This window comes from Lynx canadensis, chromosome D3 (assembly GCF_007474595.2).
Source record: "Lynx canadensis isolate LIC74 chromosome D3, mLynCan4.pri.v2, whole genome shotgun sequence".
NCBI classification, from domain to species: Eukaryota; Metazoa; Chordata; class Mammalia; order Carnivora; family Felidae; genus Lynx; species Lynx canadensis.
Genome location: NC_044314.2, coordinates 17,748,891 through 17,768,118, shown reverse-complemented (window position 1 = coordinate 17,768,118; position 19,228 = coordinate 17,748,891).

Here is a 19,228-nt window from a genome sequence, read left to right as displayed (position 1 = left end):
GAGACCGACGCGGGGCTCGAACTCACGGACCGTGAGATCATGACCTGAGCCGAAGTCAGATGCTTAACTGACCAAGCCACCCAGGCACCCCAAAACTTAGTAACTTTAAATGGTAGAATTAGGGGCGCCTGGGTGGCGCAGTCAGTTAAGCGTCCGACTTCAGCCAGGTCACGATCTCGCGGTCCGTGAGTTCGAGCCCCGCGTCAGGCTCTGGGCTGACGGCTCAGAGCCTGGAGCCTGTTTCCGATTCTGTGTCTCCCTCTTTCTCTGCCCCCTCCCCCATTCATGCTCTGTCTCTCTCTGTCCCAAAAATAAATAAACGTTGAAAAAAAATTTTTTTTTAAATAAATGGTAGAGGGGCGCCTGGGTGGCGCAGTCGGTTAAGCGTCCGACTTCAGCCAGGTCACGATCTCGCGGTCCGTGAGTTCGAGCCCCGCGTCGGGCTCTGGGCTGATGGCTCAGAGCCTGGAGCCTGTTTCCGATTCTGTGTCTCCCTCTCTCTCTGCCCCTCCCCCGTTCATGCTCTGTCTCTCTCTGTCCCAAAAATAAATAAACGTTGAAAAAAAAATAAAAAAAAAAAATAAATGGTAGAATTAAATCTCTATTTTATTTCAACATTATCTCTTTCTCCCCATTCTGTGAGATCTCTTCCCCATTCTCTAATCTCCCTCACTCCACTTTCCAATTTTTGCCAGCTATGGCATTATTTGTATGATACGAAGATTTATGGTATTATGACCCCTTTCGGTATACGTAAATTTCTACAATGTGTCAAGAGCCAGTAAGCGACATTTATAATACTATAATTATATAACAAAAGTATAAAAAATACATAATCGGATAACACAAATATTCTTCACTACTTGAAAAAAAATAGTGAGATTCCATCCACAGAGAATAAACAGTGGTTTTACATCTTTATACCTGTGCCACTGGAAGGGTAATATTTTCAGTATCAACCGAAAATGAATATTCTTTTATTATACTTACAAATATTTTTTTTTTTCCCAAAGGGCTACATATCAGGTAATTGATAGTCTGGCTGAGTCCTGAATTCTGGAATCTCGGTTTAAGTCTTTAAAGGCATTCTTCCATTGACATCTACTATCCAATGTTGTGAATAAAATCTTCTGATACCAATACGACTTTCATTCTAAGTAATTTGCTTTTTTTCTTTCTAGAGGCTTTCACGATTGACTCTCCTTATTCTGGAATCTCACGAGGATGTATCTAGGAAATTACTTTGGATGAACATCTGAAATCATCCTACCAGTTATTCTGCCTGTGACTACGGCTGACCCTCTCATCAGGATTATCAGAATCTCCCAGAATCTCCTCCCCTTCACACAAGGAATCTTCAGATATTAACCGTCAAGGTTGCCTTGTAACTCCACGCTTTGACTATGCCATTCCTAGTTCAGATAACTCCTTGAGAAACAGCATATTATAGCAGAAGGAGAACCATTTTAGAGGCACAGAAACCTGAGTTCCAACCACAGTTGTGTCAGGAACTCCTGGGTGGCTCAGTTGGTTAAGCGTCCAACTTTGGTATAGGTAATGATCTCGAGGGTCACAGGGTTGAGCCCCACGTCCGGCTCTGTGCTGACAGCTCGGAGCCTGGAGCCTGCTTCAGATTCTCTGTCTCCTTCTCTCTCTGCCCCTCCCCTGCTCATACTCTGTCTCGCTCTCTCTCAAAATTGAAGAAGACATGTGAAAACAAACACACAAACAAGCAAAAAACCACAGCTGTGTCTTCCTAGCCCCGGTGGGGTGTTTGGGGCTGCCCATCCCTACAGAATGCTCCCCAGCCATTTCTTCAGTTCTTCTAGCTACCTGAAGAGTGTAGTAGAAAAGTGAGGTGCCAAGTTTAGGGCTTCTGCTTCCTCTTCATTCCCAAGCCCCGGGGTTGGGGTGGGTCCCATTCAAGGCTGATAAGAAAACAGAATTGTCTGTGTCGTTAGCATAGACTTAGGTGTCCAACAAGTTTGGGTTCTCTCCTGTCTCAGCTACACACTCTCTATGCCATCTTAAGAAAAAGTTACTCAACCTCCCCAAACCTCCATTTTATTATCCATTAGATGGAGATAACAACTCTGTTTCATACGGTTGTTGTGAAGCATCAATTAAATGAGAATTTGCATCCAGGAAGTACCTGCGTGGCTCAGTGGATTGAGCATCCGTCCACTTGTTGCGGCCCAGGTCATGATCTTGCTTGTTCATGGCATCGAGCCCAGCGTCAGGCTCTGAACTGACAGTGCAGAGCCTGCTTAGGATTCTCTCTCTCCCTCTCTCTCTCTGCCTCTCCCCAAATTGTGCATGCAAGCCCTCTCACCCCCCACCTCAAATGAATAAGTAAACCTAAAAAAAAAAAAAAAAAAGGAATTGGCATCCAAAGCACCTACCGCAAGCAAGAACTGTTGGTTTTTCATCAGGGTAAATGTAGTATCTGTCCAATAGACTTAGAGTCTGACGCTTGTCATTGGAAGCACGTATAAAATGGTGGAGCTAAATGCTCATAAAATGCCATAAAACACCCATTCTCCAAAAGGATGCACATATAAAAAGAAAACCTGGCCTAGTAGATGTCCTTATATAAACGGAAGGAGGCTTAAGTACAGCATTTCTAAAGTACGGAAGAAGCTCACTGGAATGGTTTTCAAAAACACAGTTGAAGGTTGTAGAGCCAACCAGGTATAAATGGACACGCGAGCCAGATACACGCTACGAAGCAGAAATTATCATCTGGGCCAAGTGCGAGCAGATGGTATCTGGGAAGCGGCAGGCGCCCATTCTGGGCAAGACAGACAACGGAAGACAGTGAGGGAAGGTGGCATTGAGAGAGAAATGACCTAGGAGAGGAATAGATTTAGTATTTCTGAAACGTGATTGACAAAACAGTGATTGGGAGCATTTAAAAAATTTTGTAAAGGAAAATTTCACGCATATACAAAATTACAGAGAATAGTTCATCCCGTATATTCACCACCAGCTTCCGAAATGATCAACTCATATCCAGTGTCACCAATCACCCATTATTTGGTCTTTTGTGTCTGGCTTCTTTTACCTAGAATACTGTTTTTGAGATTCATCCAAGTTGTAGCATGCACCATGATTGTATCTTTTTTATCGGTTAATAGTATTCTGTTGTATGGATATGCCACTTGTGTTTATCCATTCACTGGTGGATGGAGCTTTGGAATGATGTCCAGTTTGGGGCTATCGTGAAGAATGCCGCTCTGCACATTTATGTACAAGTCTTTGCATGGACATATCTTTTCATTTCTCTTGGGTAGATTTCTTGGGTAAATTTGCTACGTATATGTATACTTGACTTTTTAACAAGCCAAGATTGTTTCCCAAAATGACTGTACCATTTTTTATTTTCACCAGCAACATATGAGGATTCCAGCTTCTCTATGTACTTGGTATTGTCTCTTTCTATTATAGCCAATCTAGTGGCTATGCGGTGGCATCTCAAAGTGGTTCCAACTCCCCTGTTCCTAATGATTAATTATGTCGAGCATCTTTTCATTTGCTTATTAGATATTTGTATGTCTTCTTTGGTGAAATATCTATTTAAGTATGTCACCCATTTTTAAATTGGGTTGTTTGTCTTCCTAATGAATTGTAAGAGTTCTTCATATATTCTGGATACAAGTCTATTGTCAGATATACGATTTGCAAATATTTTCTTTTGGGCTTGTTTTCATTTTCTTCACAGTATCTTTTGAAGCATAAACATTAAGTTTATTTATTTATTTTTGAGAGAGGGAGACAGTGCAAGCAGGGAAGGGGCAGAGAGAGAGGGAGAAAGAGAATCCCAAGCAGGTTCTGTGCTGTCAGCACAGACCCCAATGTGGGGCTTGAAGTCACAAAACCGTGAGATCATAACCTGAGCCGAAACCAAGAGTCACATGCTTAACCTACCGAGCAACCCATGTGCCCAGAAACATAATTTTTAAAAATTTAATAAACTTCAAGATACCAATTTTTTTCTTTCATGGCTCATGAATGCTATATCTAAGCATATCTAAGAACCCTTTAATGCTCTAAGAACCCTTTGCCTAAACCCAAGTCACAAAAACTTTCTCCTATGTTTTCTTCTAGAAGGTTTGTACTTTTCACTTTTCCATTTGGTCTAAAATCCTTTGTATATGGTGGAGGTAAGTGTCTAAATTTCCTTTTCTTTTTCTTTTTTTTGCATACAGATATGCAATTGTCCTAGTGCCATTTGCTGAAAAGAAGTATTGAAATGTTTTGGCAGCTTTCTATTCCACTGATTTTTAAAAATATGTATTTATTTATTTTGGGGGTGGGGTGTGACTGGGGAAGGGGCAGAGAGAGAGGGAGACACAGAATCCAAAGCAGGCTCCAGGCTCTGAGTTGTCAGCACAGAGCCTGATGTGGGTCTCGAACTCACAACCCATCAGATCATGACCTGAGCCAACCAGTTGAGCCACCCAGGTGCCCCTATTCCATAGATTTTTCTATCTTTACATAAATATTATACAGTCTTAATTAATTATAACTTAATTATAGTAACTTTTGAAATTGGATAGTGTAAATCCTCTAACATTGTTTTTCCTTTTCAAAATCATTGTTTTGTCATAAAGTGATCATTAATACCAGGATACTCCCACTTTAACTTTAAAAAAAAACTCAAAAAAAGTTGGGATCAAACCACACTGTAATCAAGCTTCCACATGGGTTAATTTCTCTAGCACAGAGACATTTACTTCTTCATCCACCAAATCTCTAATGGGTACCTTCTCTGGGGCAAGCACTATAATCATCATGATTGAGATTCAGCGTCTGACCTGGAAGGGTTCATGGTCTCAGAAAGAGGCTTGCATGGTCACAAAAAATACAAAGTCTTTAAAGTTCAAGTGCATACAAATCATGCATACAAACGGTTTGATTTTACATAGATGGGCTGAAGAAGCTCATCCTGGGATGGGAAGGCATGGGAAGGAGCAGCATGGCTTGAGGGCAGATCATAGAGGAGTCATTCTGGAGAAGGGGGCGAGGGACAGAGCACAAGTCTGGACAAGGAGAGCATGCTCTTTAGGCTCAGGGACCTCACGCAATGTTTGGCATGATTGAGGGAAATAAGGGCTTAAAGGGATTACGAAGGAGGCAGCCCGCTTACCTTCTCTGTGCAAAGACAGTCTGCTCTAACCCTGTTCAATCCTCTCAAGGAACAGTCTCTTCTAGTAGGGGGGGTACAGGGAGAGATTGAACAGCCCACACAAATCTCCTGCTTCTCCAGGAAAAATAAGTAGAAGGCACCCTACCGATGTGAGTCACCAATATCATCTTCAGAAATATATTGTAAATATTTTTGTCATTATTATTTTTTACCCTGGACAGTTGAAACCTAAAAGGTCTGAGGTTACTCAGGCCATTATCTTGCCTGACCCCAGGAGGACCTTTGTGCCGTCCTGGCAATACCTATTAACACCTCCTCAAGCTTTATGTTTTTCTCTTCCTCCTTTTCAAAATCTGCCGGACGTTTTATAAGATAAGCCTTTGCCTCTAGAGCCTTCCTTCCAAGCACTGTGTGGGGCCAAAATGGTCATGATCAATGTGATCTCTCTTTACTGGTAAGTGCTCAATTGGTTCTAGTCTAATACTGCATCGATTGAGTGTATTATGTGGACCCTTGAGACCATTTCTGCTTGGACTAGACACTGAGTCTGTATTTCAGGAAGGGCAGACTCACAGATCACGGCCAAGGTCCTCATCATAGATTCACAGAGCTCAGTGGGGTTCTGCCTGATAAATAAGGGCCCAGGCATAGGAGATCATGGACCCCCCTTGCAGCCATCCAGGCTCCTCTGAGCATAGGCACAGCCTTTTTTTCTTTCTTTTTTTTTTTTTAATTTTTTTTTAATGTTTATTTATTTTTGAGACAGAGAGAGACAGAGCATGAACGGGGGAGGGTCAGAGAGAGAGGGAGACACAGAATCTGAAGCAGGCTCCAGGCTCTGAGCTGTCAGCACAGAGCCCGACGCGGGGCTCGAAATCACAGACTGTGAGATCGTGACCTGAGCCGAAGTCGGACGCTCAACCGACTGAGCCACCCAGGCGCCCCAACACAGCCTTGTTTTCTAAGCACAAATCACCCACATCCAGGTAGCTATGGACACAAAATGTTGAGGTGGGACTTGGGCAAATATGTAAGGAGAGGAATTGGACAACGCCAGAGACCTCTTTCCTCCAATTGTATGACGTCTTCTACTTTTTGATGCCTTAAGGACTTTGAATAGAGGTGAAGTTCAGAATGTTGGTGATTTAAGAGCTTTTGAGTGTCAAGAGTTATGGTTAGGGCATATGGTCAGGGTGCCTGGCTGACTCAGTCGGTGGAGCAAGCGATTCTTGATCTTGAGGGCATGAGTTTGAGCCCCACGGTGGGGCTAGAGATTACTTAAAAATAAATAAACTTAACAAAATAATATGTATTGTTAGTTGGTCAGTTATAACACGTATGTCTAACACATAGCCATCCCAACCTCTTTCTTCCTTGAGTTGCTTCCTCCGGAGAAGCTGAAAAGTGAGATCTCCGCTTACCTACCTGACCATCCTTGCAGCTAGAGGCAGTCATGTGACCCAGTTCGGGTCAAGGAGCTATAAGATGTATGACAGAATCTTTTGCAAAACTTTTTCCCTTACAGGGAGACAGCTGAGGAAACGTTCTTTTATTGTTAGTTGCTGCCCCTCTTCCACTGCTTCCTGTTTTGGAGTTCTGTTGCAGTGTTGGAAGCTGCAGCAACCATTTTGTAGTCATGAGGCCTCAAGCACAAAGATGCAAAACCAACACGTGGAAGATGGTGGACAAGGAAAGACAGAAAGAGCCTGGCTTCTTGGGGAGCCTGGGTGGGTTCACTCAGTTGGCGACTGACTCTTGGTTTCCATTCAGGTCATGATCTCACGGTCATGGAATCGAGCCTCGAGTAGGGCTCAGTGCAGAGCCTGCTTGGGATTCTCTCTCTTTCCCTCTCTCTCTCTCTCTGCCCCTCCCCTGCTCATGCTCTCTCTCTCTCTCTCAAAATAAATAAATAAACTTTAAAGAGAGAGAGGGAGAGAGAGAGAGAGAGGGAAGGTGGGAGAAAAGGAGGAAGGATGGACGAGTCTGGCTTCTTGATCACTGACCTGCCCGTCCAGCTCCGGTGTGCATTCCCCCAGACTTCTCATTCCGTGAGATAACAAGATGCCTTCACGGTTGAGTCCACGGTTAATAGTGTTTTCTGTCACCTGTAGCTACATATATCATCGACGGTATGAGCCTACTTCTTTTTGTTTCCAACCTTTCTTGCCTTTACTTACACCAAAATGTGCAGAACTCTTCTAGTCCCTGCCTGGAAAATCAATCAGGAAAAAAATAGCCAAATTCCCTGGAAAACACCATCCTGATGACGATTAGATGATGAAGAGTCCACAGTAGCATTGAGAAAGGAGCGCAAATGGCTAGGGACCCGCTGTGACAGTAGCCCTTGTCCCTGTAACTTCATGAGAAACAGAAGGACCAGTGTTTTGTTGTACCACCCTGGTCAATGGGGGGGGGGGTTAATAGTGACTGACCAGAAATATCCATCTTGCACAAAGCAGGCCAACGTTTATAGAAGGGAGGGAAGAAGTAAAGTAATAAGGGAGAAAGGATAGAGAGAGGCAGGAAGGAAGGATGATGGGTGCAAAATTGAGAACATGATGTTGAAGGGTGGCAAAATGTGCCATCCTAAAATATGGCACTTTGACATAAAGATTATTCTGAGCTAAAGACACTTGACAAATAGGACGTGCAGGAAGGGCATTCTTACCTCCCCCTTTCTCCCTGAAAGCAGGAGAGAAAACTCCCAGGGGAAAGATTTCCTCAGGAGGAAAGAAACATTCTTATCACCAGAGATGGGAGTCAAGGTCAAAAGAAATCTGTACAAATAGACCTTGTTAAAAGAACTCTTATCTTCCTATAAGGACGCTACTTTTCTACCATCACTACTCTTTAATAGTATGTAAGCTCTTGGCACTATTTCTCTGAGGTCTTCGTTTTCCTCTGGGGGCTCCCATGTCCATGTAAGAACCTATTATTCTGTCTTGTATCAATTTCCTTCCCAGGGCAGGAGACAGACCCGCAGAGGGGAGAGGTATAGGGTTGCCTCAACTACAGGGAAAAGCAGGACCATAGAGAGTTATGGGGCAACCGGCTACAGCAGGATTAAAATCAGAGGCTATACGGCAAAGTTTGGCCCGTGGGGTAGTTGTGGGATTGAAAGCAGCCACATGAAGGGACAGGCGGGTTGCATAAAATGGAATTTGTCCCGCAGGAGGCAGCAGATAAAAGAGAGAATGTCTTGAAAACTAGTTCACAAAATCTTGTTTCTTCAGGATTCAAGGGCTTTGGAGAGAAAAAGCGTTAGCTTGTTCGGAGAGGAGGCAGCAGAACCCGGAAAAACAAACACCCAGTGAGAAACCAGGCAAAAGCAAACAGTAATCCTGGGAATGGGTGGTGTTAGTAAGCAGACAGAGCGTCTGCCGGGTGGGTCCACAGTCAATGGACTGATGTTCCAGTTCATGTAAAATGCTATCCACATTCAGCCTACTACCTACGGACATAGCCAGTTTTTTTAGAGAAAACTGTATTCGTTTGCTAGGGCTGCCGTAACGAAATACCACGCACTGGGCGGCTTCAACAACGGAAATCAATTTCCTCGCCGTTCTGGAGGCTGGAAGTTCAAGATCAAGGTGTTGGAGGGCTGGTGTCTCCTGGAAGCTCTCTCCTCTTGGCTTGTAGATGGCCACTTCTCCCTGTGCATTCACGGGGTCTCCCTTCCACACCAGCGCATGTGGAATCATCCAGGATAACCCCCCATCTCAAGATTTCCAACTTAATTGCACCTGCAAAGTCCTTTTTGCCATATAAGGTAACACATTCACTAATTCTGGAGATTAGGACATGGGCATTTTCTGGGGTGGGGGCGAGGGCGGGTCATTAGTTAGCCTACTACTAAATCTGCTTCGACCCCGGACCCCCACAGCCAATCAGATTGCTTCCTCCGAGCCCTGCTGCGTGGTCATCCCAAAGCTGCACCGGTTATGCGTTTGAGGACTCATCTTAAAGAAGAGCCTTGGAATGACGCAGCCAAAGAAATCATGTTTACATCAGGAAGGCTTAGGTGTGAATGACTCCGGTGTTTCATTAAATCCCGCCGGGCATAATGCCCTGTTTGTTTTCTCGTTTTGTATTCTGTGTACTTAGCACTAATCGACTCCAAGCATATTTCCAATTGCACAGATCACCTCTCAAGGCATTCAATTAACAAGAGGTATTTTAGAAATTCCTGGTGCTTCTCTTCTGTGCTGGATGGTTTCTTTCTTACATGCTCACATCTTTCTCTCTTGGCTTACTCACTCATTTTGGGGGAGCGCATCCTCTAACATAGCAGTGTCCGACAGAAATTCTGCAGCGACGGGGCTGTTCTTTATCTGCACAGTATGATACGGCAGTCGCCAGCCACAGCTGGCAACGGAGCCTATAAAATGTGAGTAGTGTGACTAAGAAATGAAAGTTTAAATCACGTTTAATTGTAATGAATGTAAATTTTTTTGAATGTTTATTTACAATTTTTGAGAGAGAAAAAGAGAGCATGAGTGGGGAAGGGGCAGAGAGAGAGGGAGACACAGAACCCGAAGCAGGCTCCAGGCTCCGAGCCATCAGCACAGAGCCCGATGCGGGGCTTAAACCCATGAACCGTGAGATCATGACCTGAGCCGAGGTCGGAGGCTCAACTGACAGAACCACCTAGGCGTCCCTGTAATGAATGTAAATTTAAACAGCCACATATGGCAAGTAGCTACCATATTAGGCAGCATACCACTAGTAGTTTCCAGTGAAAATATTCTTGGGAGGTAATTTTTTGAGACCTTATACTCCAAAAATTTCTTTATTGTATCCTCACACTTAATTTATGGTTTTTCTGAGAACACGATTCTAGTTTAAAAAATAATTTCACCTTAGGGGTGCCTGGGTGGCTCAGTCGGTTAAACGTCTGACTTCGGCTCAGGTCATGATCTCGTGGTTCGTGGGTTTGAGCCCCGCGTCGGGCCCTGTGCTGACAGCTCAGAGCCTGGAGCCTGTTTCAGATTCTGTGTCTCCCTCTTTCTCTGGCCCTCCCCTGTTCATGCTCTGTCTGTGTCTCAAAAATAAATAAACGTTAAAAAAAATTTTTTTTAAGTAATTTCACCTTAAAATTGTGAAGAGATTGCCCCACATCTTTCTAGCTTCCAGCATGGCTTTTATTGTGATCTGCTTTTGCCCTTGGAAAGTTTCAGCGTTTCATCTTTGTCCTAAGTGTTTTTGCACTTCCTGATACAGTGCCTTGGTTGTAGGTCTATTTGCAAACATTGTTCTGGGCATTAGATTGGTCCTTTCAATCTGGAAATCCATGCCCTCCAGCTCTGAGAAATTGTCTTGAATTATTTCATTGATGATATCTTTCCTTTGTTATCTCTGTTCTCTTTTCCTAGATGTTCTATTATTCAGATGATAGACATCTTGCAATAATTCTCTAATGTGGTTATATTTTTTCTCTCCCCTTCCCAACTCTTTCCTTTTGCTCTGCTACCTGAGAAATGCTTCCACTTCTATTTTCTAACCCTTCCATTGAGTTTTAAACTTATGCCCTCATATTTCTATCAAATTTCTATCAAATATTTTTGTTCTCTGAATGTTCTCTTTTGATAACATTCTGTTCTTGTTTCATGATTACAATATCTTCCCTAATTCTCTAAGAATACTGATAGAGTTTTAAGTGTGTATTTTTTATTTATTGTGAGAGAGGTGGGAAAGGGCAAAGAGAGAGGGAGAGAGGATCCCAAGCAGGCACTGCATTGCAGGGCTCGATCTCACAAACACCATGAGATCATGACCTGAGCCAACCTCAAGAACCAGACACTTAACCAACTGAGCCACCCAGGTACCCCAGAATACAGAGAGATTTTTTGAAATAAGTTTTCTCCTACCTGTACAGTTTCTGTTTCCTCCAAGTTGCTTTTTTGTTTGCTTGCTTTGGTCTTTGTCATGTTTGAGGCTTTCTTAACAGTCAATAATCCTTGGTTGTTGATTAAAATGTAAGAGCAGGGACTAAAATGTTCTGAGAAAACTCTGAGGTTTATCAACGATTAACCTCACTGTGGAATGATCTGGCTGGACCACTTAATTGAGAAACCCGATATCATCTGTGTCTTTAGGTGTTTCTTCCTCATATGGTGAGATTCTTCACAACAGACTCTGGTCTTTGCTGCTGACTCTCCCAGTCTCCTGTCAGGAGGGTGCTGGCCTGGCCGCTATCTTTCTGGTATCACAGAGGAGGAGAGAGGAGGGTTCAGCACGCTTGGGTTAGACAAACCCTGAGTCTTCTGCACAACGAGCAAAGAGTAGGGCAGATCTCTGCATCTGACTGCTTTTCAACAGACTTTCAGACCAACCTCCTTACTTCACCTCTTTTTTTCCTTCAGTTTCAAAGGTCCCTGCTGCTGCCAGTTTGGGGATTTTCGCAGCAGTCATTCTATATTATAAACCAGAGTAGGTCTTTATTATCCCCACTGTCAGCTTAGAATTCACCTTTTTTGGCTTTGTGAAGCTTCCTTACCGGCCATTTCCCCAACTTCCAAAGTATGGCTGCTGCTGTCTCCTGTCCCATGCTCCCTGTTCCTGTGGGTTGATGTCTTTTTAAAAAAAGTCCCTCCACTGTCATTTTAATGAGATTTCAAGAGGCAGCCAAAGTAGATGCACTCCCCATCCTTTCATACGCCAGATGGAAAACGAGTTTCCTTTCATCCTCCTCCTCCTCCCACAGCTAGCTGGTTCCAAAGCATGGTGTCTTTCTTTAACTACACAAACACTTAGCAGCTCTTACGGGTCAGCCAGGGTTTGTCTCTAACCAGGGCCACCCAAATGAATAGACGTTGAGTCAAGGTGTGCTGAATGGTGCTGCAGCAACATGGGAGCTCTAAAATTTTTTTTTAATGTTTATTTATTTTTGAGCGAGAGACAGAGACAGAGACAGAGAGACAGAGTGCGAGTCGGGGAGGGGCAGAGAGCGAGGGAGACACAGAATCCAAAGCAGGGTCCAGGCTCTGAGCTGTCTGCACAGAGCCCTGCGCAGGGCTCAAACTCACGAACCTCGAGATCATGACCTGAGCTAAAGTCTGACGCTGGATCGACTGAGCCACCCAGGCGCCCCAGCAGGAGAGTTCTAAAGAGAAAGGCTTAGGCTGGCTGCTGGGGGATCTAGCCTTTGAATCAACCCTGACTCTCGCCCGTTCCCCTCTGTGACCAGGTTTGACACTTCTTAGCAGCCCGTCTGGATTCTGGGCTGCATCCTACAATGCCCAGGGCAGCCCCACGGCAAAGAAGTTTCTAGGCCAAATGTCACTAGTGCCGGGGATGAGAGGCCAGCTGGGGTATGTCAGTGTGCTTGTCACTGACTTGCTTAGGTAATGTAATGTCACTGGAAGCAATGCGTGTCGCTTCTAGGCAAAAACTTTTAAAGCCAGTGCGCACCACTGCGTTTACTGTTTTCTGCTTTGACCGTCGTGGAAGTCTTGGGAACACAAAGATGGGGCTCCCCTCAGCCTGTGTGTTTATGAGGGCAAAGCAGAACAGACCCCTTCGGATGACCGATGGCAGATAAGCAGGCTGAGCCACCAACATTTTCTGTAGTTTTAAGCCCCTACGATTTGGAGCTGGTCCCGCAGCGTGACTCAGTTTACCCTGACTGGTTAGTTGCCATCTGAATGTAAGGACGTACCTCCCTGTCTCGTGTAACCTGACGGGCCCTTCCACTCCGATCCCGTGTTCCTCCTCGGGTGAATCGTTTCTGCTGCCCCGGCCGTGTGGCCTGATCACTCTTCCTACTTTAGGAGGTTTGCTTTGCCACCGAGCTGAACATCTAGATTCCATGACGATGGACTTGTTTCCTTTTTTATATCACGGCAAACCTCTGACATAAGTTGTGTAGTACTTGTTGCCATAACAACCATGCAACTCAGGTTTTTCCAAGTGAACACACACACACACACACACACACTTGCTATTCTTACTACACCACAACCGGCTTTGGCGAGGTCAGAATGATTAACACTGTAATACCTAGGATTACATGAACTTTAAGTCCCAAGAGGTGTGGGCAGGCTTTGGTCGTGGTATCCTACTTTATTCGTAGCCCTCAGTGCTTAGGAAATGGAAGTTTTCTGGTTTTGCAATTTGTCGACCTTACTTCATATGTCAAATTAATCTGCATGGTAATGAATGGGAGCTTCACCCAGGGTGGAGCGATACAGAATGAATGTACGTATAGATTAATGAATATTCCACCAATTTATTGTCTCCGCTAACGAAAAATCGGGATACTCAGTGTGATATAGATTACGGAGTTGGAACCACGCAAATAAACAAGCGTTGGCGAAATCCAGTAGCCGTGAAACGTCTGTAGAAGCAACAGGCTAAGACTACTACTTCCCCCCAGAAGAGAGCTTCTGACAGGAGCGTGTCTATATGGTCCTTAAAATGCCAGTCTGCTCATCCTCCTCACCCCTACATAATTTTCTCATTGTTCTCCTGGTTTGAAATGCCCTCCTGTCTCCTTTCCTCTCACCCAAATCCCCTGAGCCTCTTCCTGATGTCAAGTTCAAGATTTTCCTCTTCTCTGCAGCCTCGCAAGCCAATACTACTCTCTTTCCTTGCATTTATAATTTGGGCAATGTATTTTCCCACCGGACGGGCAGTTCTTCATGGGCGAAGATCTTATCATACGGATGTTGAATTTCTACACCGCAAAATAACTTAGATAATTTTCATTCATACATTCATTCAGCAGATTGAGCATGCATAGCCTGAGTTAGACCCAGAATGACAAAAGCTCTGATCTGGAGGAGCTCATGGTCTGATGGGCCTACTAGATACGGAAATAGGAGAACACATTATAATAAATACGAAGAAGAGTTAAGACTGAGTGTTGTGGGCTGTCGGAATCTTACCTGTGCTCTAAGAATGATTCTGTTGGATCAAAGTGGGATTAGCATACAAGGTATGGGACACACAGGGAAGACCGCCAGACTGGTGACCAAGGTCCGGAAGTCAGAAAGCAAGATCTGATGGGTCTCCAACACCAAGAGGTGAAAAGCCTTTGGCAAAAAATATATAGAAAGTCAAGGAAATGCACCAGCAGGTAAATGTAAGTGGGGAGCAGATCTAGAAAATCACCCATGTCTGTTCCAGTTACTATGGCTACATAACAAGTGACCCCCAAAATTAGTGGCTTTAAACGACAATAATTTTACTTTTGCTCATGAATCCACAAGGTGGGCGTGGCTCAGTGAGGATAGCTGGTCTCTGCTCTACTCAGCATCATTTGAGGGGGCTCAAGCTCTGGGAACTGGAATCATCCGAAGGCTCATTTACAAGTCTGGTGGCTGATGTTGGGGAGAGGCAAATGGCTGGGGGCTGTCTGTTTACCTCTGTGTGGCCTTTCCATACGGTCTCTCCAGAGTGGTAACTTCAGCATGACCGGGTGTACCCGTTTCCCGCAGAGCAAATGACCTCAAACCTAGTGACTTAAACAACCGACATTTGCCTTACAGTCCCTGTGGGTCTGCATGGCTTGACTGGGTCCTCTGCTTAGGGTCCCTAAGGCTGCAATTAAAGTGCTGGTGGGGCTGCCCTCACACCTGGAGACTCAACTGGGTGAAATATGCCAATTCAGGTATTTGGCAGAATTTATTTCCTCGTGCTACAAAAGTCCTGGCTCCATTGCATTTCGTGTCCTCTATATTCCTTGAGCAGCGCTAGTCCCCAGAGAGGGACTCTGCTCATTCTCCCTAAATACCCAAATTCCTGAGGCCCCTGTGTGCAAATCATTGCCAGGCCTTTGGAAAAGTCTAACCTGAAAGGGCGTCTGTCGATACTGCTCTCAAGACACAACGTGCGATTTTTGAGAGGGCGGCTGGATGTCTGACGAAGTTTCTTCCTTTCAGGAATCTGTCTCCACGAGGAGTAGGAGGAAGGAATCAAGAGACGCGGGCTGAGGCTCCTGGCCGCGCTCACAGATGCATGGATAGTTCTGTGGAAGGTTTGGTCTTAGAAAATGTCTTCAAGGGCCTCCCTCCTCCTCCCTCACCCCCCGTGGAAGAAGTTTAAAGAGCTGATCTGGTTAGGTGAATCAAAGAGTGATTCCATTTCCTCGTTGTTTGGAAACATCTTTAAAGGGGTGTTTTGATTCTGAGCTCTTGTTTCAAGTACTTGTACGTCAAAGCTAACTGTGAAAGGCTTGGGTAGAAAGGTTTTTCCCCATGCACGTTGCCTTGCCTTCCCGTTTGTGCTGCTTTCCCCCCCCCCCAAATTTACCTCCCTCCAGCGCATTCCAAAACCCCCTCTTGTATTTAACTATAGTATCTTCTCCTTCATCTTAACTAAACACAATGGACCGTAGGGAAAGAAATTGAAATCTATCCGCATGAATGCATGAATGACTGGTAGTCGCTCAAAGCCACGTCCTCAAACTTGACAGTATCTGAGAATCGCCTGGGCAGCTGCTAAAAATGCACATCCCTGGCCCTACCCAAGGCCCCTAAACGAGAGTAAATGCACAAAGGGCATTCGCTGCCCTTCTCACGCTCCTGTGGTGAATTTTCTTGTCCTTCCTCCGCCTTCCAAGGTTGCCTTTGAGAAGAATAGCAAACAAAGAGTAGGACTAATTTGCGAGGATCTTTCCTGCACTAACATTTATGATTCTATTAATTATATCTGCCCACAATTCCCAAACGTTCATAGCCTCCCTGCAAGATTGGATTTTTCTCCTGAAACCAGCGAGGCAGCCCCGTATGTGTTCTAATTTCACAGGTTCTTTCCCCTGTGGAATCGCTTATGATGAAACCCAAATCCCCAACTCAAATTAAAATGTAGCGTTAGGGATTGAAATAAAAACTACAGAGGATCCCGAATCTGCTAATTTTGCTTCCCTCCTGGGGTCCTTAGCAGCATTGTAGCTTTGCTAATAGCACTCTTCCCTGACTCATCTCCAAGTGCCGTTCGATGCCCTCTGGGCAACAGCTTCTGTGCTGGAGACAGGAGGCACCCTGGCGTCAGGGAGTCTGATGGTTCCCTATTGTCCTGTGGTAGCAATCGCCCATTCATTCATTCATTCGTTCATTGCACCAACTCTTCAAAGGACGGAGGGCAGGGTGGAAAATAAAATCTGTCTTTGTCTTTAGGAGTTTATACTTGCTTCGTGCATAAGGCCAGAGGGTGTGGTCGGGGAGCTACCTACTCCATCATAGCTAGACGTGGATGACTAAGGAGAAAGGAAAACTGGGTTCAAGAATTTTCTAACTGTTTCCATTTATCGTATGGATCAGTCGACCCAAACGGATGTGAGTGCGATCCCATCATTCTTCCGGTTGAGGAACCAGACTCCGAGAGGTGAGGTAACTTGCCCAACGTCACACAGCCTGTCTATCTTCTAATCTGTAACTGCTATAGCAACACGCAAGCTGACGAAGCCAGAACTTGGTTTATACTTACCAGTCCTTTTCAGCAAAGTCTTCCTGGTTATCCAACTGGAAAAATGGCTTTCTGTTTCTTTGGCAAACCCTTCTTCTTCTTCGTCGTCATCGTCTTCTTCTTCTTCTTCTTTTTTAACATTACATTATATGTATTGCATCTCAATAAAAATATTTATTTAACTGAAAAAGAGGAAAATGCAAAGACGTGAGCAGAGGACAATGTTAGTCTTGCCATTTGTACTCTTGCATTTTGAGCCAGGCACTTCACGTGAAACAACTTTGATCAGAAAAAAACCTTTCTTTGATAAACGTTTCCATCACATCTTTTGATAGGCAGTCTAGGCGGGAACGTGGTAATCATCACCAACCATACAACTTTGGAATTTAAGAGCCCTTCCAGATTATCTCTTTCAACCTATCCCTTTACAGATCCAGGACACGAGGTGGAGGGGGCTGGAGCTCAGGCTCACACGACTACGAGGGAAGGGCAGAGGGACAAAGACAGAGGGACACTGGAGTCCAGGAACCGAGAGTAAGTTCACAACACTTCCTCTCTACTGTATCTCTGAAAAATACATCTCAGCATCGGCCCAAAATATATTCACAAGACCTGGTCTCTTTTTCCCATAAACCGGGACAGTGTTTTGCCTTCAGCTGTCAGATTTTGGTCCTTAGTCCCAGTCCACGGTGACACGTCTCAACAGTAAGCAGGAATGATGTTAAAGAAAAAAATGGCCTAAAGACACTTTCAAAATCTCCCAAAGAGATAATAAAGGAATCTCTCCAGCATTATTTCAGAAGGCAAGAGCCTGCAGCAGATTCAATACTTGGTATAATACCACAACAAGTTCAAAATCCACACACAGTGGGATGGAAAAGGGCACCACAGATGACGACAACAACGAGCTGGGGCAGAGCAGCGTAGAGCACATAACATCTACAGCCCTTTTGCTCCGTATGGCTGCAGGCTAAATGGGATCGACACCCCCAGGAGCTGGTCAGAAATGCAAAATCTCGGGTCCATTGCAGACCTCCTGCATCAAATGTTCATTTCCCAAGTTCCCGAGGGGGTTTGCGTGCAGGTAACATTTGAGAGGCATTGGTCTACACTATGTTCCCATTAACGATGGAGCCATGGGCGGCACAAAGGGTTACCAAGTAGATGGAGGACAGACAGCCCAGAGTCCTACAAAGTTGACCTAAACTTTCCGAGGACCGGCTTCCTCGAGCATCAATGGAGGCTTTGGTTAACAAGCTGTTGTAATGAACTGAGTATTAGTAGTAAAAACGTGAGTCGCCCGTTTTACTACCATTTACTTCCTATTTCAGGAAAGCAACTGTACACATCGCACAACTCATTGAATTGGGCAGCCGGTGTCTAATTTTCCTTCCGGAAAAAAAAAAAAAAAAAGGAAGAAAGAAAAGAAAACCCTGAGAGTCAGGCCGGTATTGGCTTCACCAGGAATCCGGGCTCAAGTTTCCAAAGCAGAGTTGTTGCCATTAAAAGTCAATGTGTGATTTTTCGGTTTTCTCCTTACATTTGCTTCAGTTCCTCTCTGTCGAGCGTTTCTTTAATCTGGAGGCTTTCGGCTCCACCTTTAAAGTTTTGACTCGAGCTATTGATTCCAAAGTAAATACTGACTAAGGTGGTGGCAAAGTCAACATGTTATTTGAAAAGCAATTAATCTGGGTGTTGAATGAAATCAGATGTCAGCAACACGCATTGTTGCTACAGTTCTATTATACAACGGGGTTTAGAAAAATTCCTTTCTCCAGGTGGTAACTACCCCATACCAGTTAATCTGGGTGAGGAATGGAATCTATGACTGGCAAGGACCCAGGAATACTTGACTTCATGAATCAATAACTATTCGCAAAGCTACTATTGACCTCTGATCAGCAAATCTGACAGCGAGGAGAGGTTGTGGCAACTCTTTTCCTGGTAAAATGCAAACCTTGTGGTTAAACATTTGCCGAAAGCCCTGCTAGTGATCTCTGATAAACGCGAACCTCGGGCGCCTGGGTGGCTCAGTCAGTTAAGGTCCGACTTCGGCTCAGGTCACGATCTCATGATTTTGGGAGTTGGAGCCCCACGAGTTCTAGCCCTGTGCGATCGAGCCCCGCGTCAGGCTCTCTGCGGTGCCCACTCTGGATCCTCAGTCTCCCTCTCTCTCTCTCTCAAAAAATAAACTTAAAAAAAAGGAATCTAATTTGCCATGTGTCTTTGCAGTATTCTGGAACATCAGGAGAGATTAACTGCCTGACCCAACACATCCTAGCTCCTGGAGTAAGAGACTTCTTCGGGCCATAAGTGCCAGCAGACAGACTTCTTTCCTCCATTTCTCTTCTCTCCCAGGGGGCCCAAAGTAGAAGGATCTGTTAGGAGATTATAAAAGATTTTTTTTCTTCTCAGGCTGGCTTCACATGAAGAAAGGGTACAAGAATTTGTGTTAGTCCTTCATCTTTCTCAATGTCTAACGTAGTGCTTTGTACACAGTGGGTACTTAGTAAATGCTGTAAACATTAATTGTTTTCTAAAAGCAATTTCAGGTTCACAGCAAAATTGAGAGGAAGGTGCGGAGATTTTCCATACGCACGCTCCCACAAACACACACGTGAATGCATAGCCTCTGCCGTCACCAACGTCTCCCGCCAGACTGGTGCATTTGGT